This window comes from Hydractinia symbiolongicarpus, chromosome 2 (assembly GCF_029227915.1).
Source record: "Hydractinia symbiolongicarpus strain clone_291-10 chromosome 2, HSymV2.1, whole genome shotgun sequence".
In the NCBI taxonomy this organism is placed as follows: Eukaryota; Metazoa; Cnidaria; class Hydrozoa; order Anthoathecata; family Hydractiniidae; genus Hydractinia; species Hydractinia symbiolongicarpus.
The window spans coordinates 32,054,150-32,070,966 of record NC_079876.1 but is presented as its reverse complement, the minus strand read 5'-3'; the positions used below and the strand labels follow the sequence as shown (position 1 = coordinate 32,070,966).

General features: G+C 48.8%; 78 non-coding genes across 78 annotated transcripts; 68 read left to right on the top strand and 10 right to left on the bottom strand.

The window, feature by feature from the left end:
• Positions 1–126: 126 nt before the first annotated feature.
• Positions 127–197, bottom strand: Trnag-gcc (transfer RNA glycine (anticodon GCC)). Its single transcript has one exon. It is a non-coding gene; the product is annotated as a tRNA-Gly (tRNA).
• A 116-nt stretch (positions 198–313) lies between these two features.
• Trnat-agu (transfer RNA threonine (anticodon AGU)) lies at positions 314–386 on the top strand. The gene has a single exon. It is a non-coding gene; the product is annotated as a tRNA-Thr (tRNA).
• Positions 387–444: 58 nt separating this feature from the next.
• On the top strand, positions 445–526 carry Trnas-aga (transfer RNA serine (anticodon AGA)). The gene has a single exon. It is a non-coding gene; the product is annotated as a tRNA-Ser (tRNA).
• Positions 527–623: 97 nt separating this feature from the next.
• Positions 624–695, top strand: Trnae-uuc (transfer RNA glutamic acid (anticodon UUC)). Its single transcript has one exon. It is a non-coding gene; the product is annotated as a tRNA-Glu (tRNA).
• A 76-nt stretch (positions 696–771) lies between these two features.
• Trnac-gca (transfer RNA cysteine (anticodon GCA)) lies at positions 772–843 on the top strand. The gene has a single exon. It is a non-coding gene; the product is annotated as a tRNA-Cys (tRNA).
• A 74-nt stretch (positions 844–917) lies between these two features.
• On the top strand, positions 918–999 carry Trnas-uga (transfer RNA serine (anticodon UGA)). The gene has a single exon. It is a non-coding gene; the product is annotated as a tRNA-Ser (tRNA).
• Positions 1,000–1,289: 290 nt separating this feature from the next.
• Positions 1,290–1,360, bottom strand: Trnag-gcc (transfer RNA glycine (anticodon GCC)). Its single transcript has one exon. It is a non-coding gene; the product is annotated as a tRNA-Gly (tRNA).
• A 116-nt stretch (positions 1,361–1,476) lies between these two features.
• Trnat-agu (transfer RNA threonine (anticodon AGU)) lies at positions 1,477–1,549 on the top strand. Its single transcript has one exon. It is a non-coding gene; the product is annotated as a tRNA-Thr (tRNA).
• A 58-nt stretch (positions 1,550–1,607) lies between these two features.
• Trnas-aga (transfer RNA serine (anticodon AGA)) lies at positions 1,608–1,689 on the top strand. The gene has a single exon. It is a non-coding gene; the product is annotated as a tRNA-Ser (tRNA).
• A 97-nt stretch (positions 1,690–1,786) lies between these two features.
• Trnae-uuc (transfer RNA glutamic acid (anticodon UUC)) lies at positions 1,787–1,858 on the top strand. Its single transcript has one exon. It is a non-coding gene; the product is annotated as a tRNA-Glu (tRNA).
• Positions 1,859–1,934: 76 nt separating this feature from the next.
• Positions 1,935–2,006, top strand: Trnac-gca (transfer RNA cysteine (anticodon GCA)). Its single transcript has one exon. It is a non-coding gene; the product is annotated as a tRNA-Cys (tRNA).
• A 74-nt stretch (positions 2,007–2,080) lies between these two features.
• Trnas-uga (transfer RNA serine (anticodon UGA)) lies at positions 2,081–2,162 on the top strand. The gene has a single exon. It is a non-coding gene; the product is annotated as a tRNA-Ser (tRNA).
• A 290-nt stretch (positions 2,163–2,452) lies between these two features.
• Positions 2,453–2,523, bottom strand: Trnag-gcc (transfer RNA glycine (anticodon GCC)). Its single transcript has one exon. It is a non-coding gene; the product is annotated as a tRNA-Gly (tRNA).
• Positions 2,524–2,639: 116 nt separating this feature from the next.
• On the top strand, positions 2,640–2,712 carry Trnat-agu (transfer RNA threonine (anticodon AGU)). The gene has a single exon. It is a non-coding gene; the product is annotated as a tRNA-Thr (tRNA).
• Positions 2,713–2,770: 58 nt separating this feature from the next.
• On the top strand, positions 2,771–2,852 carry Trnas-aga (transfer RNA serine (anticodon AGA)). The gene has a single exon. It is a non-coding gene; the product is annotated as a tRNA-Ser (tRNA).
• A 97-nt stretch (positions 2,853–2,949) lies between these two features.
• On the top strand, positions 2,950–3,021 carry Trnae-uuc (transfer RNA glutamic acid (anticodon UUC)). The gene has a single exon. It is a non-coding gene; the product is annotated as a tRNA-Glu (tRNA).
• Positions 3,022–3,097: 76 nt separating this feature from the next.
• Trnac-gca (transfer RNA cysteine (anticodon GCA)) lies at positions 3,098–3,169 on the top strand. The gene has a single exon. It is a non-coding gene; the product is annotated as a tRNA-Cys (tRNA).
• Positions 3,170–3,243: 74 nt separating this feature from the next.
• Positions 3,244–3,325, top strand: Trnas-uga (transfer RNA serine (anticodon UGA)). Its single transcript has one exon. It is a non-coding gene; the product is annotated as a tRNA-Ser (tRNA).
• Positions 3,326–3,802: 477 nt separating this feature from the next.
• Trnaf-aaa (transfer RNA phenylalanine (anticodon AAA)) lies at positions 3,803–3,875 on the top strand. The gene has a single exon. It is a non-coding gene; the product is annotated as a tRNA-Phe (tRNA).
• A 237-nt stretch (positions 3,876–4,112) lies between these two features.
• On the top strand, positions 4,113–4,184 carry Trnae-uuc (transfer RNA glutamic acid (anticodon UUC)). Its single transcript has one exon. It is a non-coding gene; the product is annotated as a tRNA-Glu (tRNA).
• Positions 4,185–4,260: 76 nt separating this feature from the next.
• Trnac-gca (transfer RNA cysteine (anticodon GCA)) lies at positions 4,261–4,332 on the top strand. The gene has a single exon. It is a non-coding gene; the product is annotated as a tRNA-Cys (tRNA).
• A 74-nt stretch (positions 4,333–4,406) lies between these two features.
• Positions 4,407–4,488, top strand: Trnas-uga (transfer RNA serine (anticodon UGA)). Its single transcript has one exon. It is a non-coding gene; the product is annotated as a tRNA-Ser (tRNA).
• Positions 4,489–4,778: 290 nt separating this feature from the next.
• Trnag-gcc (transfer RNA glycine (anticodon GCC)) lies at positions 4,779–4,849 on the bottom strand. Its single transcript has one exon. It is a non-coding gene; the product is annotated as a tRNA-Gly (tRNA).
• A 247-nt stretch (positions 4,850–5,096) lies between these two features.
• Positions 5,097–5,178, top strand: Trnas-aga (transfer RNA serine (anticodon AGA)). Its single transcript has one exon. It is a non-coding gene; the product is annotated as a tRNA-Ser (tRNA).
• Positions 5,179–5,423: 245 nt separating this feature from the next.
• Positions 5,424–5,495, top strand: Trnac-gca (transfer RNA cysteine (anticodon GCA)). The gene has a single exon. It is a non-coding gene; the product is annotated as a tRNA-Cys (tRNA).
• Positions 5,496–5,569: 74 nt separating this feature from the next.
• Trnas-uga (transfer RNA serine (anticodon UGA)) lies at positions 5,570–5,651 on the top strand. Its single transcript has one exon. It is a non-coding gene; the product is annotated as a tRNA-Ser (tRNA).
• An 80-nt stretch (positions 5,652–5,731) lies between these two features.
• Positions 5,732–5,804, top strand: Trnaf-gaa (transfer RNA phenylalanine (anticodon GAA)). Its single transcript has one exon. It is a non-coding gene; the product is annotated as a tRNA-Phe (tRNA).
• Positions 5,805–5,941: 137 nt separating this feature from the next.
• On the bottom strand, positions 5,942–6,012 carry Trnag-gcc (transfer RNA glycine (anticodon GCC)). The gene has a single exon. It is a non-coding gene; the product is annotated as a tRNA-Gly (tRNA).
• A 116-nt stretch (positions 6,013–6,128) lies between these two features.
• Trnat-agu (transfer RNA threonine (anticodon AGU)) lies at positions 6,129–6,201 on the top strand. Its single transcript has one exon. It is a non-coding gene; the product is annotated as a tRNA-Thr (tRNA).
• A 58-nt stretch (positions 6,202–6,259) lies between these two features.
• Positions 6,260–6,341, top strand: Trnas-aga (transfer RNA serine (anticodon AGA)). Its single transcript has one exon. It is a non-coding gene; the product is annotated as a tRNA-Ser (tRNA).
• Positions 6,342–6,438: 97 nt separating this feature from the next.
• Positions 6,439–6,510, top strand: Trnae-uuc (transfer RNA glutamic acid (anticodon UUC)). The gene has a single exon. It is a non-coding gene; the product is annotated as a tRNA-Glu (tRNA).
• A 76-nt stretch (positions 6,511–6,586) lies between these two features.
• Trnac-gca (transfer RNA cysteine (anticodon GCA)) lies at positions 6,587–6,658 on the top strand. Its single transcript has one exon. It is a non-coding gene; the product is annotated as a tRNA-Cys (tRNA).
• Positions 6,659–6,732: 74 nt separating this feature from the next.
• Positions 6,733–6,814, top strand: Trnas-uga (transfer RNA serine (anticodon UGA)). Its single transcript has one exon. It is a non-coding gene; the product is annotated as a tRNA-Ser (tRNA).
• Positions 6,815–6,894: 80 nt separating this feature from the next.
• On the top strand, positions 6,895–6,967 carry Trnaf-gaa (transfer RNA phenylalanine (anticodon GAA)). The gene has a single exon. It is a non-coding gene; the product is annotated as a tRNA-Phe (tRNA).
• Positions 6,968–7,104: 137 nt separating this feature from the next.
• Trnag-gcc (transfer RNA glycine (anticodon GCC)) lies at positions 7,105–7,175 on the bottom strand. Its single transcript has one exon. It is a non-coding gene; the product is annotated as a tRNA-Gly (tRNA).
• Positions 7,176–7,291: 116 nt separating this feature from the next.
• On the top strand, positions 7,292–7,364 carry Trnat-agu (transfer RNA threonine (anticodon AGU)). Its single transcript has one exon. It is a non-coding gene; the product is annotated as a tRNA-Thr (tRNA).
• A 58-nt stretch (positions 7,365–7,422) lies between these two features.
• Positions 7,423–7,504, top strand: Trnas-aga (transfer RNA serine (anticodon AGA)). The gene has a single exon. It is a non-coding gene; the product is annotated as a tRNA-Ser (tRNA).
• Positions 7,505–7,601: 97 nt separating this feature from the next.
• On the top strand, positions 7,602–7,673 carry Trnae-uuc (transfer RNA glutamic acid (anticodon UUC)). The gene has a single exon. It is a non-coding gene; the product is annotated as a tRNA-Glu (tRNA).
• Positions 7,674–7,749: 76 nt separating this feature from the next.
• Trnac-gca (transfer RNA cysteine (anticodon GCA)) lies at positions 7,750–7,821 on the top strand. The gene has a single exon. It is a non-coding gene; the product is annotated as a tRNA-Cys (tRNA).
• Positions 7,822–7,895: 74 nt separating this feature from the next.
• Trnas-uga (transfer RNA serine (anticodon UGA)) lies at positions 7,896–7,977 on the top strand. Its single transcript has one exon. It is a non-coding gene; the product is annotated as a tRNA-Ser (tRNA).
• An 80-nt stretch (positions 7,978–8,057) lies between these two features.
• On the top strand, positions 8,058–8,130 carry Trnaf-gaa (transfer RNA phenylalanine (anticodon GAA)). Its single transcript has one exon. It is a non-coding gene; the product is annotated as a tRNA-Phe (tRNA).
• A 137-nt stretch (positions 8,131–8,267) lies between these two features.
• Positions 8,268–8,338, bottom strand: Trnag-gcc (transfer RNA glycine (anticodon GCC)). The gene has a single exon. It is a non-coding gene; the product is annotated as a tRNA-Gly (tRNA).
• Positions 8,339–8,454: 116 nt separating this feature from the next.
• Positions 8,455–8,527, top strand: Trnat-agu (transfer RNA threonine (anticodon AGU)). The gene has a single exon. It is a non-coding gene; the product is annotated as a tRNA-Thr (tRNA).
• Positions 8,528–8,585: 58 nt separating this feature from the next.
• Positions 8,586–8,667, top strand: Trnas-aga (transfer RNA serine (anticodon AGA)). Its single transcript has one exon. It is a non-coding gene; the product is annotated as a tRNA-Ser (tRNA).
• Positions 8,668–9,057: 390 nt separating this feature from the next.
• Trnas-uga (transfer RNA serine (anticodon UGA)) lies at positions 9,058–9,139 on the top strand. Its single transcript has one exon. It is a non-coding gene; the product is annotated as a tRNA-Ser (tRNA).
• Positions 9,140–9,429: 290 nt separating this feature from the next.
• Positions 9,430–9,500, bottom strand: Trnag-gcc (transfer RNA glycine (anticodon GCC)). Its single transcript has one exon. It is a non-coding gene; the product is annotated as a tRNA-Gly (tRNA).
• A 116-nt stretch (positions 9,501–9,616) lies between these two features.
• Trnat-agu (transfer RNA threonine (anticodon AGU)) lies at positions 9,617–9,689 on the top strand. The gene has a single exon. It is a non-coding gene; the product is annotated as a tRNA-Thr (tRNA).
• A 385-nt stretch (positions 9,690–10,074) lies between these two features.
• Trnac-gca (transfer RNA cysteine (anticodon GCA)) lies at positions 10,075–10,146 on the top strand. Its single transcript has one exon. It is a non-coding gene; the product is annotated as a tRNA-Cys (tRNA).
• Positions 10,147–10,220: 74 nt separating this feature from the next.
• On the top strand, positions 10,221–10,302 carry Trnas-uga (transfer RNA serine (anticodon UGA)). The gene has a single exon. It is a non-coding gene; the product is annotated as a tRNA-Ser (tRNA).
• An 80-nt stretch (positions 10,303–10,382) lies between these two features.
• On the top strand, positions 10,383–10,455 carry Trnaf-gaa (transfer RNA phenylalanine (anticodon GAA)). Its single transcript has one exon. It is a non-coding gene; the product is annotated as a tRNA-Phe (tRNA).
• Positions 10,456–10,592: 137 nt separating this feature from the next.
• On the bottom strand, positions 10,593–10,663 carry Trnag-gcc (transfer RNA glycine (anticodon GCC)). Its single transcript has one exon. It is a non-coding gene; the product is annotated as a tRNA-Gly (tRNA).
• A 116-nt stretch (positions 10,664–10,779) lies between these two features.
• Positions 10,780–10,852, top strand: Trnat-agu (transfer RNA threonine (anticodon AGU)). The gene has a single exon. It is a non-coding gene; the product is annotated as a tRNA-Thr (tRNA).
• Positions 10,853–11,237: 385 nt separating this feature from the next.
• On the top strand, positions 11,238–11,309 carry Trnac-gca (transfer RNA cysteine (anticodon GCA)). The gene has a single exon. It is a non-coding gene; the product is annotated as a tRNA-Cys (tRNA).
• A 236-nt stretch (positions 11,310–11,545) lies between these two features.
• On the top strand, positions 11,546–11,618 carry Trnaf-gaa (transfer RNA phenylalanine (anticodon GAA)). The gene has a single exon. It is a non-coding gene; the product is annotated as a tRNA-Phe (tRNA).
• A 325-nt stretch (positions 11,619–11,943) lies between these two features.
• Positions 11,944–12,016, top strand: Trnat-agu (transfer RNA threonine (anticodon AGU)). Its single transcript has one exon. It is a non-coding gene; the product is annotated as a tRNA-Thr (tRNA).
• Positions 12,017–12,074: 58 nt separating this feature from the next.
• On the top strand, positions 12,075–12,156 carry Trnas-aga (transfer RNA serine (anticodon AGA)). The gene has a single exon. It is a non-coding gene; the product is annotated as a tRNA-Ser (tRNA).
• A 97-nt stretch (positions 12,157–12,253) lies between these two features.
• Positions 12,254–12,325, top strand: Trnae-uuc (transfer RNA glutamic acid (anticodon UUC)). Its single transcript has one exon. It is a non-coding gene; the product is annotated as a tRNA-Glu (tRNA).
• A 76-nt stretch (positions 12,326–12,401) lies between these two features.
• On the top strand, positions 12,402–12,473 carry Trnac-gca (transfer RNA cysteine (anticodon GCA)). Its single transcript has one exon. It is a non-coding gene; the product is annotated as a tRNA-Cys (tRNA).
• Positions 12,474–12,547: 74 nt separating this feature from the next.
• Positions 12,548–12,629, top strand: Trnas-uga (transfer RNA serine (anticodon UGA)). Its single transcript has one exon. It is a non-coding gene; the product is annotated as a tRNA-Ser (tRNA).
• An 80-nt stretch (positions 12,630–12,709) lies between these two features.
• Positions 12,710–12,782, top strand: Trnaf-aaa (transfer RNA phenylalanine (anticodon AAA)). The gene has a single exon. It is a non-coding gene; the product is annotated as a tRNA-Phe (tRNA).
• Positions 12,783–13,237: 455 nt separating this feature from the next.
• Positions 13,238–13,319, top strand: Trnas-aga (transfer RNA serine (anticodon AGA)). The gene has a single exon. It is a non-coding gene; the product is annotated as a tRNA-Ser (tRNA).
• A 96-nt stretch (positions 13,320–13,415) lies between these two features.
• Trnae-uuc (transfer RNA glutamic acid (anticodon UUC)) lies at positions 13,416–13,487 on the top strand. Its single transcript has one exon. It is a non-coding gene; the product is annotated as a tRNA-Glu (tRNA).
• A 76-nt stretch (positions 13,488–13,563) lies between these two features.
• Positions 13,564–13,635, top strand: Trnac-gca (transfer RNA cysteine (anticodon GCA)). The gene has a single exon. It is a non-coding gene; the product is annotated as a tRNA-Cys (tRNA).
• Positions 13,636–13,709: 74 nt separating this feature from the next.
• Trnas-uga (transfer RNA serine (anticodon UGA)) lies at positions 13,710–13,791 on the top strand. The gene has a single exon. It is a non-coding gene; the product is annotated as a tRNA-Ser (tRNA).
• Positions 13,792–14,081: 290 nt separating this feature from the next.
• Trnag-gcc (transfer RNA glycine (anticodon GCC)) lies at positions 14,082–14,152 on the bottom strand. The gene has a single exon. It is a non-coding gene; the product is annotated as a tRNA-Gly (tRNA).
• Positions 14,153–14,268: 116 nt separating this feature from the next.
• On the top strand, positions 14,269–14,341 carry Trnat-agu (transfer RNA threonine (anticodon AGU)). The gene has a single exon. It is a non-coding gene; the product is annotated as a tRNA-Thr (tRNA).
• Positions 14,342–14,399: 58 nt separating this feature from the next.
• Trnas-aga (transfer RNA serine (anticodon AGA)) lies at positions 14,400–14,481 on the top strand. The gene has a single exon. It is a non-coding gene; the product is annotated as a tRNA-Ser (tRNA).
• A 97-nt stretch (positions 14,482–14,578) lies between these two features.
• Positions 14,579–14,650, top strand: Trnae-uuc (transfer RNA glutamic acid (anticodon UUC)). Its single transcript has one exon. It is a non-coding gene; the product is annotated as a tRNA-Glu (tRNA).
• A 76-nt stretch (positions 14,651–14,726) lies between these two features.
• Positions 14,727–14,798, top strand: Trnac-gca (transfer RNA cysteine (anticodon GCA)). Its single transcript has one exon. It is a non-coding gene; the product is annotated as a tRNA-Cys (tRNA).
• Positions 14,799–14,872: 74 nt separating this feature from the next.
• Trnas-uga (transfer RNA serine (anticodon UGA)) lies at positions 14,873–14,954 on the top strand. The gene has a single exon. It is a non-coding gene; the product is annotated as a tRNA-Ser (tRNA).
• An 80-nt stretch (positions 14,955–15,034) lies between these two features.
• Trnal-caa (transfer RNA leucine (anticodon CAA)) lies at positions 15,035–15,107 on the top strand. The gene has a single exon. It is a non-coding gene; the product is annotated as a tRNA-Leu (tRNA).
• A 325-nt stretch (positions 15,108–15,432) lies between these two features.
• Positions 15,433–15,505, top strand: Trnat-agu (transfer RNA threonine (anticodon AGU)). Its single transcript has one exon. It is a non-coding gene; the product is annotated as a tRNA-Thr (tRNA).
• Positions 15,506–15,563: 58 nt separating this feature from the next.
• Positions 15,564–15,645, top strand: Trnas-aga (transfer RNA serine (anticodon AGA)). The gene has a single exon. It is a non-coding gene; the product is annotated as a tRNA-Ser (tRNA).
• Positions 15,646–15,742: 97 nt separating this feature from the next.
• Trnae-uuc (transfer RNA glutamic acid (anticodon UUC)) lies at positions 15,743–15,814 on the top strand. Its single transcript has one exon. It is a non-coding gene; the product is annotated as a tRNA-Glu (tRNA).
• Positions 15,815–16,036: 222 nt separating this feature from the next.
• On the top strand, positions 16,037–16,118 carry Trnas-uga (transfer RNA serine (anticodon UGA)). Its single transcript has one exon. It is a non-coding gene; the product is annotated as a tRNA-Ser (tRNA).
• Positions 16,119–16,198: 80 nt separating this feature from the next.
• Positions 16,199–16,271, top strand: Trnal-caa (transfer RNA leucine (anticodon CAA)). The gene has a single exon. It is a non-coding gene; the product is annotated as a tRNA-Leu (tRNA).
• Positions 16,272–16,596: 325 nt separating this feature from the next.
• On the top strand, positions 16,597–16,669 carry Trnat-agu (transfer RNA threonine (anticodon AGU)). The gene has a single exon. It is a non-coding gene; the product is annotated as a tRNA-Thr (tRNA).
• Positions 16,670–16,727: 58 nt separating this feature from the next.
• Positions 16,728–16,809, top strand: Trnas-aga (transfer RNA serine (anticodon AGA)). Its single transcript has one exon. It is a non-coding gene; the product is annotated as a tRNA-Ser (tRNA).
• Positions 16,810–16,817: the final 8 nt, after the last annotated feature.

Genomic DNA, 16,817 nt, shown 5'->3' with positions numbered 1-16,817 from the left:
CCCAGCAGGGCGGTTTGAGGTGGTGAATGCAAGCAGCCGTAGCACTTTTCCTCAGCTATGTTTTTTTATTTATTTTCCTTCCTTTCTTTTTTACGGAGGGTATTTTCTGGTGTAGGTAAAACACGATGCATTGGCGGGGAATCGAACCCCGGTCTCCCGCGTGGCAGGCGAGAATTCTACCACTGAACCACCAATGCGTTACTACTCATTTCCAAAATTTCCGAGTGACAGTGTATCACGTCCCGGTGTGTTAGTAGCCTTAACGGCATTTCAGACGTGTGATATTGAGATTTTCAAAATCTCCCAACAGGCAGGCGCTGTGGCTTAGCGGTTAAAGCGCCTGTCTAGTAAACAGGAGATCCCCGGTTCAAATCCGGGCAGTGCCTTTAGCAGTAATGTTGTGCTTTCTGGTCGGCCTTGTGGCAATGGCCAGCGGTTTGTCAGGCTGCGATGGCCGAGTGGTTAAGGCGTTTGACTAGAAATCAAATGGGATCTTCCCGCGTAGGTTCGAATCCTACTCGCAGCGGACGCAAAAAGGTGTTTTTGACACGAACAGAAAGACAGAGCTAGTTCAAATTGTCAGAAAAAGCATGACATCTAAATTACTTAGTGGTGCGAATGTGTCCCGCATGGTCTAGTGGTTAGGATTTCTGGTTTTCACCCAGGCGGCCCGGGTTCGATTCCCGGTGCGGGAAGTGTACATTTTTTAAGTTAAGTTGCTCTCTCACGCGTTGATGTTATATACCCTGTGCGTGGATTCCGTCCTTGGCTGGGGATATAGCTCAGTGGTAGAGCATTCGACTGCAGATCGAGAGGTCCCTGGTTCAAACCCGGGTGTCCCCTACTAGTTGGCTTTTTGTCCTCTTCGGCACCTGAGTGGTGAGCTGGTGAATTATTCTGGTTACCCAGCAATTTCTGCTGCGATGGCCGAGTGGTTAAGGCGTTAGACTTGAAATCTAATGGGATCTTCCCGCGTAGGTTCGAACCCTACTCGCAGCGAATCTTCAAACATTCTTTTTGATCTGGTCAAGTGTCTATCACAACGTACAGACCTTTGCCATGTGATAGAATTGATCATGGCCGAGATAGCTCAGTTGGGAGAGCGTCAGACTGAAGATCTGAAGGTCCCTGGTTCAATCCCGGGTCTCCGCATTTTATCACTGCCCAGCAGGGCGGTTTGAGGTGGTGAATGCAAGCAGCCGTAGCACTTTTCCTCAGCTATGTTTTTTTATTTATTTTCCTTCCTTTCTTTTTTACGGAGGGTATTTTCTGGTGTAGGTAAAACACGATGCATTGGCGGGGAATCGAACCCCGGTCTCCCGCGTGGCAGGCGAGAATTCTACCACTGAACCACCAATGCGTTACTACTCATTTCCAAAATTTCCGAGTGACAGTGTATCACGTCCCGGTGTGTTAGTAGCCTTAACGGCATTTCAGACGTGTGATATTGAGATTTTCAAAATCTCCCAACAGGCAGGCGCTGTGGCTTAGCGGTTAAAGCGCCTGTCTAGTAAACAGGAGATCCCCGGTTCAAATCCGGGCAGTGCCTTTAGCAGTAATGTTGTGCTTTCTGGTCGGCCTTGTGGCAATGGCCAGCGGTTTGTCAGGCTGCGATGGCCGAGTGGTTAAGGCGTTTGACTAGAAATCAAATGGGATCTTCCCGCGTAGGTTCGAATCCTACTCGCAGCGGACGCAAAAAGGTGTTTTTGACACGAACAGAAAGACAGAGCTAGTTCAAATTGTCAGAAAAAGCATGACATCTAAATTACTTAGTGGTGCGAATGTGTCCCGCATGGTCTAGTGGTTAGGATTTCTGGTTTTCACCCAGGCGGCCCGGGTTCGATTCCCGGTGCGGGAAGTGTACATTTTTTAAGTTAAGTTGCTCTCTCACGCGTTGATGTTATATACCCTGTGCGTGGATTCCGTCCTTGGCTGGGGATATAGCTCAGTGGTAGAGCATTCGACTGCAGATCGAGAGGTCCCTGGTTCAAACCCGGGTGTCCCCTACTAGTTGGCTTTTTGTCCTCTTCGGCACCTGAGTGGTGAGCTGGTGAATTATTCTGGTTACCCAGCAATTTCTGCTGCGATGGCCGAGTGGTTAAGGCGTTAGACTTGAAATCTAATGGGATCTTCCCGCGTAGGTTCGAACCCTACTCGCAGCGAATCTTCAAACATTCTTTTTGATCTGGTCAAGTGTCTATCACAACGTACAGACCTTTGCCATGTGATAGAATTGATCATGGCCGAGATAGCTCAGTTGGGAGAGCGTCAGACTGAAGATCTGAAGGTCCCTGGTTCAATCCCGGGTCTCCGCATTTTATCACTGCCCAGCAGGGCGGTTTGAGGTGGTGAATGCAAGCAGCCGTAGCACTTTTCCTCAGCTATGTTTTTTTATTTATTTTCCTTCCTTTCTTTTTTACGGAGGGTATTTTCTGGTGTAGGTAAAACACGATGCATTGGCGGGGAATCGAACCCCGGTCTCCCGCGTGGCAGGCGAGAATTCTACCACTGAACCACCAATGCGTTACTACTCATTTCCAAAATTTCCGAGTGACAGTGTATCACGTCCCGGTGTGTTAGTAGCCTTAACGGCATTTCAGTCGTGTGATATTGAGATTTTCAAAATCTCCCAACAGGCAGGCGCTGTGGCTTAGCGGTTAAAGCGCCTGTCTAGTAAACAGGAGATCCCCGGTTCAAATCCGGGCAGTGCCTTTAGCAGTAATGTTGTGCTTTCTGGTCGGCCTTGTGGCAATGGCCAGCGGTTTGTCAGGCTGCGATGGCCGAGTGGTTAAGGCGTTTGACTAGAAATCAAATGGGATCTTCCCGCGTAGGTTCGAATCCTACTCGCAGCGGACGCAAAAAGGTGTTTTTGACACGAACAGAAAGACAGAGCTAGTTCAAATTGTCAGAAAAAGCATGACATCTAAATTACTTAGTGGTGCGAATGTGTCCCGCATGGTCTAGTGGTTAGGATTTCTGGTTTTCACCCAGGCGGCCCGGGTTCGATTCCCGGTGCGGGAAGTGTACATTTTTTAAGTTAAGTTGCTCTCTCACGCGTTGATGTTATATACCCTGTGCGTGGATTCCGTCCTTGGCTGGGGATATAGCTCAGTGGTAGAGCATTCGACTGCAGATCGAGAGGTCCCTGGTTCAAACCCGGGTGTCCCCTACTAGTTGGCTTTTTGTCCTCTTCGGCACCTGAGTGGTGAGCTGGTGAATTATTCTGGTTACCCAGCAATTTCTGCTGCGATGGCCGAGTGGTTAAGGCGTTAGACTTGAAATCTAATGGGATCTTCCCGCGTAGGTTCGAACCCTACTCGCAGCGAATCTTCAAACATTCTTTTTGATCTGGTCAAGTGTCTATCACAACGTACAAACCTTTGCCATGTGATAGAATTGATCATGGCCGAGATAGCTCAGTTGGGAGAGCGTCACACTGAAGATCTGAAGGTCCCTGGTTCAATCCCGGGTCTCGGCATTTTATCACTGCCCAGCAGGGCGGTTTGAGGTGGTGAATGCAAGCAGCCGTAGCACTTTTCCTCAGCTATGTTTTTTTATTTATTTTCCTTTCTTTCTTTTTTACGGAGGGTATTTTCTGGTGTAGGTAAAACACGATGCATTGGCGGAGAATCGAACCCCGGTCTCCCGCGCGGCAGGCGAGAATTCTACCACTGAACCACTAATGCGTTACTACTCATTTCCAAAATTTCCGAGTGACAGTGTATAACGTCCCGGTGTGTTAGTAGCCTTAACGGCATTTCAGACGTGTGATATTGAGATTTTCAAGATCTCCCAACAAGCAGGCGCTGTGGCTTAGCGGTTAAAGTGCCTGTCTAAAAAACAGGAGATCCCCGGTTCAAATCCGGGCAGTGCCTTTAGCAGTAATGTTGTGCTTTCTGGTCGGCCTTGTGGCAATGGCCAGCGGTTTGTCAGGCTGCGATGGCCGAGTGGTTAAGGCGTTTGACTAGAAATCAAATGGGATCTTCCCGCGTAGGTTCGAATCCTATTCGCAGCGGACGCAAAAAGGTGTTTTTGACACGAACAGAAAGACAGAGCTAGTTCAAATTGTCAGAAAAAGCATGACATCTAAATTACTTAGTGGTGCGAATGTGTCCCGCATGGTCTAGTGGTTAGGATTTCTGGTTTTCACCCAGGCGGCCCGGGTTCGATTCCCGGTGCGGGAAGTGTACATTTTTTAAGTTAAGTTGCTCTCTCACGCGTTGATGTTATATACCCTGTGCGTGGATTCCGTCCTTGGCTGGGGATATAGCTCAGTGGTAGAGCATTCGACTGCAGATCGAGAGGTCCCTGGTTCAAACCCGGGTGTCCCCTACTAGTTGGCTTTTTGTCCTCTTCGGCACCTGAGTGGTGAGCTGGTGAATTATTCTGGTTACCCAGCAATTTCTGCTGCGATGGCCGAGTGGTTAAGGCGTTAGACTTGAAATCTAATGGGATCTTCCCGCGTAGGTTCGAACCCTACTCGCAGCGAATCTTCAAACATTCTTTTTGATCTGGTCAAGTGTCTATCACAACGTACAGACCTTTGCCATGTGATAGAATTGATCATGGCCGAGATAGCTCAGTTGGGAGAGCGTCAGACTGAAGATCTGAAGGTCCCTGGTTCAATCCCGGGTCTCCGCATTTTATCACTGCCCAGCAGGGCGGTTTGAGGTGGTGAATGCAAGCAGCCGTAGCACTTTTCCTCAGCTATGTTTTTTTATTTATTTTCCTTCCTTTCTTTTTTACGGAGGGTATTTTCTGGTGTAGGTAAAACACGATGCATTGGCGGGGAATCGAACCCCGGTCTCCCGCGTGGCAGGCGAGAATTCTACCACTGAACCACCAATGCGTTACTACTCATTTCCAAAATTTCCGAGTGACAGTGTATCACGTCCCGGTGTGTTAGTAGCCTTAACGGCATTTCAGACGTGTGATATTGAGATTTTAAAAATCTCCCAACAGGCAGGCGCTGTGGCTTAGCGGTTAAAGCGCCTGTCTAGTAAACAGAAGATCCCCGGTTCAAATCCGGGCAGTGCCTTTAGCAGTAATGTTGTGCTTTCTGGTCGGCCTTGTGGCAATGGCCAGCGGTTTGTCAGGCTGCGATGGCCGAGTGGTTAAGGCGTTTGACTAGAAATCAAATGGGATCTTCCCGCGTAGGTTCGAATCCTACTCGCAGCGGACGCAAAAAGGTGTTTTTGACACGAACAGAAAGACAGAGCTAGTTCAAATTGTCAGAAAAAGCATGACATCTAAATTACTTAGTGGTGCGAATGTGTCCCGCATGGTCTAGTGGTTAGGATTTCTGGTTTTCACCCAGGCGGTCCGGGTTCGATTCCCGGTGCGGGAAGTGTACATTTTTTAAGTTAAGTTGCTCTCTCACGCGTTGATGTTATATACCCTGTGCGTGGATTCCGTCCTTGGCTGGGGATATAGCTCAGTGGTAGAGCATTCGACTGCAGATCGAGAGGTCCCTGGTTCAAACCCGGGTGTCCCCTACTAGTTGGCTTTTTGTCCTCTTCGGCACCTGAGTGGTGAGCTGGTGAATTATTCTGGTTACCCAGCAATTTCTGCTGCGATGGCCGAGTGGTTAAGGCGTTAGACTTGAAATCTAATGGGATCTTCCCGCGTAGGTTCGAACCCTACTCGCAGCGAATCTTCAAACATTCTTTTTGATCTGGTCAAGTGTCTATCACAACGTACAGACCTTTGCCATGTGATAGAATTGATCATGGCCGAGATAGCTCAGTTGGGAGAGCGTCAGACTGAAGATCTGAAGGTCCCTGGTTCAATCCCGGGTCTCGGCATTTTATCACTGCCCAGCAGGGCGGTTTGAGGTGGTGAATGCAAGCAGCCGTAGCACTTTTCCTCAGCTATGTTTTTTTATTTATTTTCTTTCCTTTCTTTTTTACGGAGGGTATTTTCTGGTGTAGGTAAAACACGATGCATTGGCGGGGAATCGAACCCCGGTCTCCCGCGTGGCAGGCGAGAATTCTACCACTGAACCACCAATGCGTTACTACTCATTTCCAAAATTTCCGAGTGACAGTGTATCACGTCCCGGTGTGTTAGTAGCCTTAACGGCATTTCAGACGTGTGATATTGAGATTTTCAAAATCTCCCAACAGGCAGGCGCTGTGGCTTAGCGGTTAAAGCGCCTGTCTAGTAAACAGGAGATCCCCGGTTCAAATCCGGGCAGTGCCTTTAGCAGTAATGTTGTGCTTTCTGGTCGGCCTTGTGGCAATGGCCAGCGGTTTGTCAGGCTGCGATGGCCGAGTGGTTAAGGCGTTTGACTAGAAATCAAATGGGATCTTCCCGCGTAGGTTCGAATCCTACTCGCAGCGGACGCAAAAAGGTGTTTTTGACACGAACAGAAAGACAGAGCTAGTTCAAATTGTCAGAAAAAGCATGACATCTAAATTACTTAGTGGTGCGAATGTGTCCCGCATGGTCTAGTGGTTAGGATTTCTGGTTTTCACCCAGGCGGCCCGGGTTCGATTCCCGGTGCGGGAAGTGTACATTTTTTAAGTTAAGTTGCTCTCTCACGCGTTGATGTTATATACCCTGTGCGTGGATTCCGTCCTTGGCTGGGGATATAGCTCAGTGGTAGAGCATTCGACTGCAGATCGAGAGGTCCCTGGTTCAAACCCGGGTGTCCCCTACTAGTTGGCTTTTTGTCCCCTTCGGCACCTGAGTGGTGAGCTGGTGAATTATTCTGGTTACCCAGCAATTTCTGCTGCGATGGCCGAGTGGTTAAGGCGTTAGACTTGAAATCTAATGGGATCTTCCCGCGTAGGTTCGAACCCTACTCGCAGCGAATCTTCAAACATTCTTTTTGATCTGGTCAAGTGTCTATCACAACGTACAGACCTTTGCCATGTGATAGAAATGATCATGGCCGAGATAGCTCAGTTGGGAGAGCGTCAGACTGAAGATCTGAAGGTCCCTGGTTCAATCCCGGGTCTCGGCATTTTATCACTGCCCAGCAGGGCGGTTTGAGGTGGTAAATGCAAGCAGCCGTAGCACTTTTCCTCAGCTATGTTTTTTTATTTATTTTCCTTCCTTTCTTTTTTACGGAGGGTATTTTCTGGTGTAGGTAAAACACGTTGCATTGGCGGGGAATCGAACCCCGGTCTCCCGCGTGGCAGGCGAGAATTCTACCACTGAACCACCAATGCGTTACTACTCATTTCCAAAATTTCCGAGTGACAGTGTATCACGTCCCGGTGTGTTAGTAGCCTTAACAGCATTTCAGACGTGTGATATTGAGATTTTCAAAATCTCCCAACAGGCAGGCGCTGTGGCTTAGCGGTTAAAGCGCCTGTCTAGTAAACAGGAGATCCCCGGTTCAAATCCGGGCAGTGCCTTTAGCAGTAATGTTGTGCTTTCTGGTCGGCCTTGTGGCAATGGCCAGCGGTTTGTAAGGCTGCGATGGCCGAGTGGTTAAGGCGTTTGACTAGAAATCAAATGGGATCTTCCCGCGTAGGTTCGAATCCTACTCGCAGCGGACGCAAAAAGGTGTTTTTGACACGAACAGAAAGACAGAGCTAGTTCAAATTGTCAGAAAAAGCATGACATCTAAATTACTTAGTGGTGCGAATGTGTCCCGCATGGTCTAGTGGTTAGGATTTCTGGTTTTCACCCAGGCGGCCCGGGTTCGATTCCCGGTGCGGGAAGTGTACATTTTTTAAGTTAAGTTGCTCTCTCACGCGTTGATGTTATATACCCTGTGCGTGGATTCCGTCCTTGGCTGGGGATATAGCTCAGTGGTAGAGCATTCGACTGCAGATCGAGAGGTCCCTGGTTCAAACCCGGGTGTCCCCTACTAGTTGGCTTTTTGTCCTCTTCGGCACCTGAGTGGTGAGCTGGTGAATTATTCTGGTTACCCAGCAATTTCTGCTGCGATGGCCGAGTGGTTAAGGCGTTAGACTTGAAATCTAATGGGATCTTCCCGCGTAGGTTCGAACCCTACTCGCAGCGAATCTTCAAACATTCTTTTTGATCTGGTCAAGTGTCTATCACAACGTACAGACCTTTGCCATGTGATAGAATTGATCATGGCCGAGATAGCTCAGTTGGGAGAGCGTCAGACTGAAGATCTGAAGGTCCCTGGTTCAATCCCGGGTCTCGGCATTTTATCACTGCCCAGCAGGGCGGTTTGAGGTGGTGAATGCAAGCAGCCGTAGCACTTTTCCTCAGCTATGTTTTTTTATTTATTTTCCTTCCTTTCTTTTTTACGGAGGGTATTTTCTGGTGTAGGTAAAACACGATGCATTGGCGGGGAATCGAACCCCGGTCTCCCGCGTGGCAGGCGAGAATTCTACCACTGAACCACCAATGCGTTACTACTCATTTCCAAAATTTCCGAGTGACAGTGTATCACGTCCCGGTGTGTTAGTAGCCTTAACGGCATTTCAGACGTGTGATATTGAGATTTTCAAAATCTCCCAACAGGCAGGCGCTGTGGCTTAGCGGTTAAAGCGCCTGTCTAGTAAACAGGAGATCCCCGGTTCAAATCCGGGCAGTGCCTTTAGCAGTAATGTTGTGCTTTCTGGTCGGCCTTGTGGCAATGGCCAGCGGTTTGTCAGGCTGCGATGGCCGAGTGGTTAAGGCGTTTGACTAGAAATCAAATGGGATCTTCCCGCGTAGGTTCGAATCCTACTCGCAGCGGACGCAAAAAGGTGTTTTTGACACGAACAGAAAGACAGAGCTAGTTCAAATTGTCAGAAAAAGCATGACATCTAAATTACTTAGTGGTGCGAATGTGTCCCGCATGGTCTACTGGTTAGGATTTCTGGTTTTCACCCAGGCGGCCCGGGTTCGATCCCGGTGCGGGAAGTGTACATTTTTTAAGTTAAGTTGCTCTCTCACGCGTTGATGTTATATACCCTGTGCGTGGATTCCGTCCTTGGCTGGAGATATAGCTCAGTGGTAGAGCATTCGACTGCAGATCGAGAGGTCCCTGGTTCAAACCCGGGTGTCCCCTACTAGTTGGCTTTTTGTCCTCTTCGGCACCTGAGTGGTGAGCTGGTGAATTATTCTGGTTACCCAGCAATTTCTGCTGCGATGGCCGAGTGGTTAAGGCGTTAGACTTGAAATCTAATGGGATCTTCCCGCGTAGGTTCGAACCCTACTCGCAGCGAATCTTCAAACATTCTTTTTGATCTGGTCAAGTGTCTATCACAACGTACAGACCTTTGCCATGTGATAGAATTGATCATGGCCGAGATAGCTCAGTTGGGAGAGCGTCAGACGGAAGATCTGAAGGTCCCTGGTTCAATCCCGGGTCTCGGCATTTTATCACCGCCCAGTAGGGCGGTTTGAGGTGGTGAATGCAAGCAGCCGTAGCACTTTTCCTCAGCTATGTTTTTTTATTTATTTTCCTTCCTTTCTTTTTTACGGAGGGTATTTTCTGGTGTAGGTAAAACACGATGCATTGGCGGGGATTCGAACCCCGGTCTCCCGCGTGGCAGGCGAGAATTCTACCACTGAACCACCAATGCGTTACTACTCATTTCCAAAATTTCCGAGTGACAGTGTATCACGTCCCGGTGTGTTAGTAGCCCTAACGGCATTTCAGACGTGTGATATTGAGATTTTCAAAATCTCCCAACAGGCAGGCGCTGTGGCTTAGCGGTTAAAGCGCCTGTCTAGTAAACAGGAGATCCCCGGTTCAAATCCGGGCAGTGCCTTTAGCAGTAATGTTGTGCTTTCTGGTCGGCCTTGTGGCAATGGCCAGCGGTTTGTCAGGCTGCGATGGCCGAGCGGTTAAGGCGTTTGACTAGAAATCAAATGGGATCTTCCCGCGTAGGTTCGAATCCTACTCGCAGCGGACGCAAAAAGGTGTTTTTGACACGAACAGAAAGACAGAGCTAGTTCAAATTGTCAGAAAAAGCATGACATCTAAATTACTTAGTGGTGCGAATGTGTCCCGCATGGTCTAGTGGTTAGGATTTCTGGTTTTCACTCAGGCGGCCCGGGTTCGATTCCCGGTGCGGGAAGTGTACATTTTTTAAGTTAAGTTGTTCTCTCACGCGTTGATGTTATATACCCTGTGCGTGGATTCCGTCCTTGGCTGGGGATATAGCTCAGTGGTAGAGCATTCGACTGCAGATCGAGAGGTCCCTGGTTCAAACCCGGGTGTCCCCTACTAGTTGGCTTTTTGTCCTCTTCGGCACCTGAGTGGTGAGCTGGTGAATTATTCTGGTTACCCAGCAATTTCTGCTGCGATGGCCGAGTGGTTAAGGCGTTAGACTTGAAATCTAATGGGATCTTCCCGCGTAGGTTCGAACCCTACTCGCAGCGAATCTTCAAACATTCTTTTTGATCTGGTCAAGTGTCTATCACAACGTACAGACCTTTGCCATGTTATAGAATTGATCATGGCCGAGATAGCTCAGTTGGGAGAGCGTCAGACTGAAGATCTGAAGGTCCCTGGTTCAATCCCGGGTCTCGGCATTTTATCACTGCCCAGCAGGGCGGTTTGAGGTGGTGAATGCAAGCAGCCGTAGCACTTTTCCTCAGCTATGTTTTTTTATTTATTTTCCTTCCTTTCTTTTTTACGGAGGGTATTTTCTGGTGTAGGTAAAACACGATGCATTGGCGGGGAATCGAACCCCGGTCTCCCGCGTGGCAGGCGAGAATTCTACCACTGAACCACCAATGCGTTCCTACTCATTTCCAAAATTTCCGAGTGACAGTGTATCACGTCCCGGTGTGTTAGTAGCCTTAACGGCATTTCAGACGTGTGATATTGAGATTTTCAAAATCTCCCAACAGGCAGGCGCTGTGGCTTAGCGGTTAAAGCGCCTGTCTAGTAAACAGGAGATCCCCGGTTCAAATCCGGGCAGTGCCTTTAGCAGTAATGTTGTGCTTTCTGGTCGGCCTTGTGGCAATGGCCAACGGTTTGTCAGGCTGCGATGGCCCAGTGGTTAAGGCGTTTGACTAGAAATCAAATGGGATCTTCCCGCGTAGGTTCGAATCCTACTCGCAGCGGACGCAAAAAGGTGTTTTTGACACGAACAGAAAGACAGAGCTAGTTCAAATTGTCAGAAAAAGCATGACATCTAAATTACTCAGTGCTGCGAATGTGTCCTGCATGGTCTAGTGGTTAGGATTTCTGGTTTTCACCCAGGCGGCCCGGGTTCGATTCCCGGTGCGGGAAGTGTACATTTTTTAAGTTAAGTTGCTCTCTCACGCGTTGATGTTATATACCCTGTGCGTGGATTCCGTCCTTGGCTGGGGATATAGCTCAGTGGTAGAGCATTCGACTGCAGATCGAGAGGTCCCTGGTTCAAACCCGGGTGTCCCCTACTAGTTGGCTTTTTGTCCTCTTCGGCACCTGAGTGGTGAGCTGGTGAATTATTCTGGTTACCCAGCAATTTCTGCTGCGATGGCCGAGTGGTTAAGGTGTTCGACTTGAAATCTAATGGGATCTTCCCGCGTAGGTTCGAACCCTACTCGCAGCGAATCTTCAAACATTCTTTTTGATCTGGTCAAGTGTCTATCACAACGTACAGACCTTTGCCATGTGATAGAATTGATCATGGCCGAGATAGCTCAGTTGGGAGAGCGTCAGACTGAAGATCTGAAGGTCCCTGGTTCAATCCCGGGTCTCGGCATTTTATCACTGCCCAGCAGGGTGGTTTGAGGTGGTGAATGCAAGCAGCCGTAGCACTTTTCCTCAGCTATGTTTTTTTATTTATTTTCCTTCCTTTCTTTTTTACGGAGGGTATTTTCTGGTGTAGGTAAAACGCGATGCATTGGCGGGGGAATCGAACCCCGGTCTCCCGCGTGGCAAGCGAGAATTCTACCACTGAACCACCAATGCGTTACTACTCATTTCCAAAATTTCCGAGTGACAGTGTATCACGTCCCGGTGTGTTAGTAGCCTTAACGGCATTTCAGACGTGTGATATTGAGATTTTCAAAATCTCCCAACAGGCAGGCGCTGTGGCTTAGCGGTTAAAGCGCCTGTCTAGTAAACAGGAGATCCCCGGTTCAAATCCGGGCAGTGCCTTTAGCAGTAATGTTGTGCTTTCTGGTCGGCCTTGTGGCAATGGCCAGCGGTTTGTCAGGCTGCGATGGCCGAGTGGTTAAGGCGTTTGACTAGAAATCAAATGGGATCTTCCCGCGTAGGTTCGAATCCTACTCGCAGCGGACGCAAAAAGGTGTTTTTGACACGAACAGAAAGACAGAGCTAGTTCAAATTGTCAGAAAAAGCATGACATCTAAATTACTTAGTGGTGCGAATGTGTCCCGCATGGTCTAGTGGTTAGGATTTCTGGTTTTCACCCAGGCGGCCCGGGTTCGATTCCCGGTGCGGGAAGTGTACATTTTTTAAGTTAAGTTGCTCTCTCACGCGTTGATGTTATATACCCTGTGCGTGGATTCCGTCCTTGGCTGGGGATATAGCTCAGTGGTAGAGCATTCGACTGCAGATCGAGAGGTCCCTGGTTCAAACCCGGGTGTCCCCTACTAGTTGGCTTTTTGTCCTCTTCGGCACCTGAGTGGTGAGCTGGTGAATTATTCTGGTTACCCAGCAATTTCTGCTGCGATGGCCGAGTGGTTAAGGCGTTAGACTTGAAATCTAATGGGATCTTCCCGCGTAGGTTCGAACCCTACTCGCAGCGAATCTTCAAACATTCTTTTTGATCTGGTCAAGTGTCTATCACAACGTACAGACCTTTGCCATGTGATAGAATTGATCATGGCCGAGATAGCTCAGTTGGGAGAGCGTCAGACTAAAGATCCGAAGGTCCCTGGTTCAATCCCGGGTCTCGGCATTTTATCACTGTCAAGCAGGGCGGTTTGAGGTGGTGAATGCAAGCAGCCGTAGCACTTTTCCTCAGCTATGTTTTTTTATTTATTTTCCTTCCTTTCTTTTTTACGGAGGGTATTTTCTGGTGTAGGTAAAACACGATGCATTGGCGGGGGAATCGAACCCCGGTCTACCGCGTGGCAGGCGAGAATTCTACCACTGAACCACCAATGCGTTACTACTCATTTCCAAAATTTCCGAGTGACAGTGTATCACGTCCCGGTGTGTTAGTAGCCTTAACGGCATTTCAGACGTGTGATATTGAGATTTTCAAAATCTCCCAACAGGCAGGCGCTGTGGCTTAGCGGTTAAAGCGCCTGTCTAGTAAACAGGAGATCCCGGTTCAAATCCGGGCAGTGCCTTTAGCAGTAATGTTGTGCTTTCTGGTCGGCCTTGTGGCAATGGCCAGCGGTTTGTCAGGCTGCGATGGCCGAGTGGTTAAGGCGTTTGACTAGAAATCAAATGGGATCTTCCCGCGTAGGTTCGAATCCTACTCGCAGCGGACGCAAAAAGGTGTTTTTGTACGAACAGAAAGACAGAGCTAGTTCAAATTGTCAGAAAAAGCATGACATCTAAATTACTTAGTGGTGCGAATGTGTCCCGCATGGTCTAGTGGTTAGGATTTCTGGTTTTCACCCAGGCGGCCCGGGTTCGATTCCCGGTGCGGGAAGTGTACATTTTTTAAGTTAAGTTGCTCTCTCACGCGTTGATCTTATATACCTTGTGCGTTGATTCCGTCCTTGGCTGGGGATATAGCTCAGTGGTAGAGCATTCGACTGCAGATCGAGAGGTCCCTGGTTCAAACCCGGGTGTCCCCTACTAGTTGGCTTTTTGTCCTCTTCGGCACCTGAGTGGTGAGCTGGTGAATTATTCTGGTTACCCAGCAATTTCTGCTGCGATGGCCGAGTGGTTAAGGCGTTAGACTTGAAATCTAATGGGATCTTCCCGCGTAGGTTCGAACCCTACTCGCAGCGAATCTTCAAACATTCTTTTTGATCTGGTCAAGTGTCTATCACAACGTACAGACCTTTGCCATGTGATAGAATTGATCATGGCCGAGATAGCTCAGTTGGGAGAGCGTCAGACTGAAGATCAGAAGGTCCCTGGTTCAATCCCGGGTCTCGGCATTTTGTCACTGCCTAGCAGGGCGGTTTGAGGTGGTGAATGCAAGCAGCCGTAGCTCTTTTCCTCAGCTATGTTTTTTTATTTATTTTCCTTCCTTTCTTTTTTACGGAGGGTATTTTCTGGTGTAGGTAAAACACGATGCATTGGCGGGGAATCGAACCCCGGTCTCCCGCGTGGCAGGCGAGAATTCTACCACTGAACCACCAATGCGTTACTACTCATTTCCAAAATTTCCGAGTGACAGTGTATCACGTCCCGGTGTGTTAGTAGCCTTAACGGCATTTCAGACGTGTGATATTGAGATTTTCAAAATCTCCCAACAGGCAGGCGCTGTGGCTTAGCGGTTAAAGCGCCTGTCTAGTAAACAGGAGATCCCCGGTTCAAATCCGGGCAGTGCCTTTAGCAGTAATGTTGTGCTTTCTGGTCGGCCTTGTGGCAATGGCCAGCGGTTTGTCAGGCTGCGATGGCCGAGTGGTTAAGGCGTTTGACTAGAAATCAAATGGGATCTTCCCGCGTAGGTTCGAATCCTACTCGCAGCGGACGCAAAAAGGTGTTTTTGACACGAACAGAAAGACAGAGCTAGTTCAAATTGTCAGAAAAAGCATGACATCTAAATTACTTAGTGGTGCGAATGTGTCCCGCATGGTCTAGTGGTTAGGATTTCTGGTTTTCACCCAGGCGGCCCGGGTTCGATTCCCGGTGCGGGAAGTGTACATCTCTTAAGTTAAGTTGCTCTCTCACGCGTTGATGTTATATACCCTGTGCGTGGATTCCGTCCTTGGCTGGGGATATAGCTCAGTGGTAGAGCATTCGACTGCAGATCGAGAGGTCCCTGGTTCAAACCCGGGTGTCCCCTACTAGTTGGCTTTTTGTCCTCTTCGGCACCTGAGTGGTGAGCTGGTGAATTATTCTGGTTACCCAGCAATTTCTGCTGCGATGGCCGAGTGGTTAAGGCGTTAGACTTGAAATCTAATGGGATCTTCCCGCGTAGGTTCGAACCCTACTCGCAGCGAATCTTCAAACATTCTTTTTGATCTGGTCAAGTGTCTATCACAACGTACAGACCTTTGCCATGTGATAGAATTGATCATGGCCGAGATAGCTCAGTTGGGAGAGCGTCAAACTCAAGATATGAAGGTCCCTGGTTCAATCCCGGGTCTCGGCATTTTATCACTGCCCAGCAGGGCGGTTTGAGGTGGTGAATGCAAGCAGCCGTAGCACTTTTCCTCAGCTATGTTTTTTTATTTATTTTCCTTCCTTTCTTTTTTACGGAGGGTATTTTCTGGTGTAGGTAAAACACGATGCATTGGCGGGGGAATCGAACCCCGGTCTCCCGCGTGGCAAGCGAGAATTCTACCACTGAACCACCAATGCGTTACTACTCATTTCCAAAATTTCCGAGTGACAGTGTATCACGTCCCGGTGTGTTAGTAGCCTTAACGGCATTTCAGACGTGTGATATTGAGATTTTCAAAATCTCCCAACAGGCAGGCGCTGTGGCTTAGCGGTTAAAGCGCCTGTCTAGTAAACAGGAGATCCCCGGTTCAAATCCGGGCAGTGCCTTTAGCAGTAATGTTGTGCTTTCTGGTCGGCCTTGTGGCAATGGCCAGCGGTTTGTCAGGCTGCGATGGCCGAGTGGTTAAGGCGTTTGACTAGAAATCAAATGGGATCTTCCCGCGTAGGTTCGAATCCTACTCGCAGCGGACGCAAAAAGGTGTTTTTGACACGAACAGAAAGACAGAGCTAGTTCAAATTGTCAGAAAAAGCATGACATCTAAATTACTTAGTGGTGCGAATGTGTCCCGCATGGTCTAGTGGTTAGGATTTCTGGTTTTCACCCAGGCGGCCCGGGTTCGATTCCCGGTGCGGGAAGTGTACACTTTTTAAGTTAAGTTGCTCTCTCACGCGTTGATGTTATATACCTTGTGCGTGGATTCCGTCCTTGGCTGGGGATATAGCTCAATGGTAGAGCATTCGACTGCAGATCGAGAGGTCCCTGGTTCAAACCCGGGTGTCCCCTACTAGTTGGCTTTTTGTCCTCTTCGGCACCTGAGTGGTGAGCTGGTGAATTATTCTGGTTACCCAGCAATTTCTGCTGCGATGGCCGAGTGGTTAAGGCGTTAGACTTGAAATCTAATGGGATCTTCCCGCGTAGGTTCGAACCCTACTCGCAGCGAATCTTCAAACATTCTTTTTGATCTGGTCAAGTGTCTATCACAACGTACAGACCTTTGCCATGTGATAGAATTGATCATGGCCGAGATAGCTCAGTTGGGAGAGCGTCAAACTCAAGATATGAAGGTCCCTGGTTCAATCCCGGGTCTCGGCATTTTATCACTGCCCAGCAGGGCGGTTTGAGGTGGTGAATGCAAGCAGCCGTAGCACTTTTCCTCAGCTATGTTTTTTTATTTATTTTCCTTCCTTTCTTTTTTACGGAGGGTATTTTCTGGTGTAGGTAAAACACGATGCATTGGCGGGGGAATCGAACCCCGGTCTCCCGCGTGGCAAGCGAGAATTCTACCACTGAACCACCAATGCGTTACTACTCATTTCCAAAATTTCCGAGTGACAGTGTATCACGTCCCGGTGTGTTAGTAGCCTTAACGGCATTTCAGACGTGTGATATTGAGATTTTCAAAATCTCCCAACAGGCAGGCGCTGTGGCTTAGCGGTTAAAGCGCCTGTCTAGTAAACAGGAGATCCCCGGTTCAAATCCGGGCAGTGCCTTTAGCAGTAATGTTGTGCTTTCTGGTCGGCCTTGTGGCAATGGCCAGCGGTTTGTCAGGCTGCGATGGCCGAGTGGTTAAGGCGTTTGACTAGAAATCAAATGGGATCTTCCCGCGTAGGTTCGAATCCTACTCGCAGCGGACGCAAA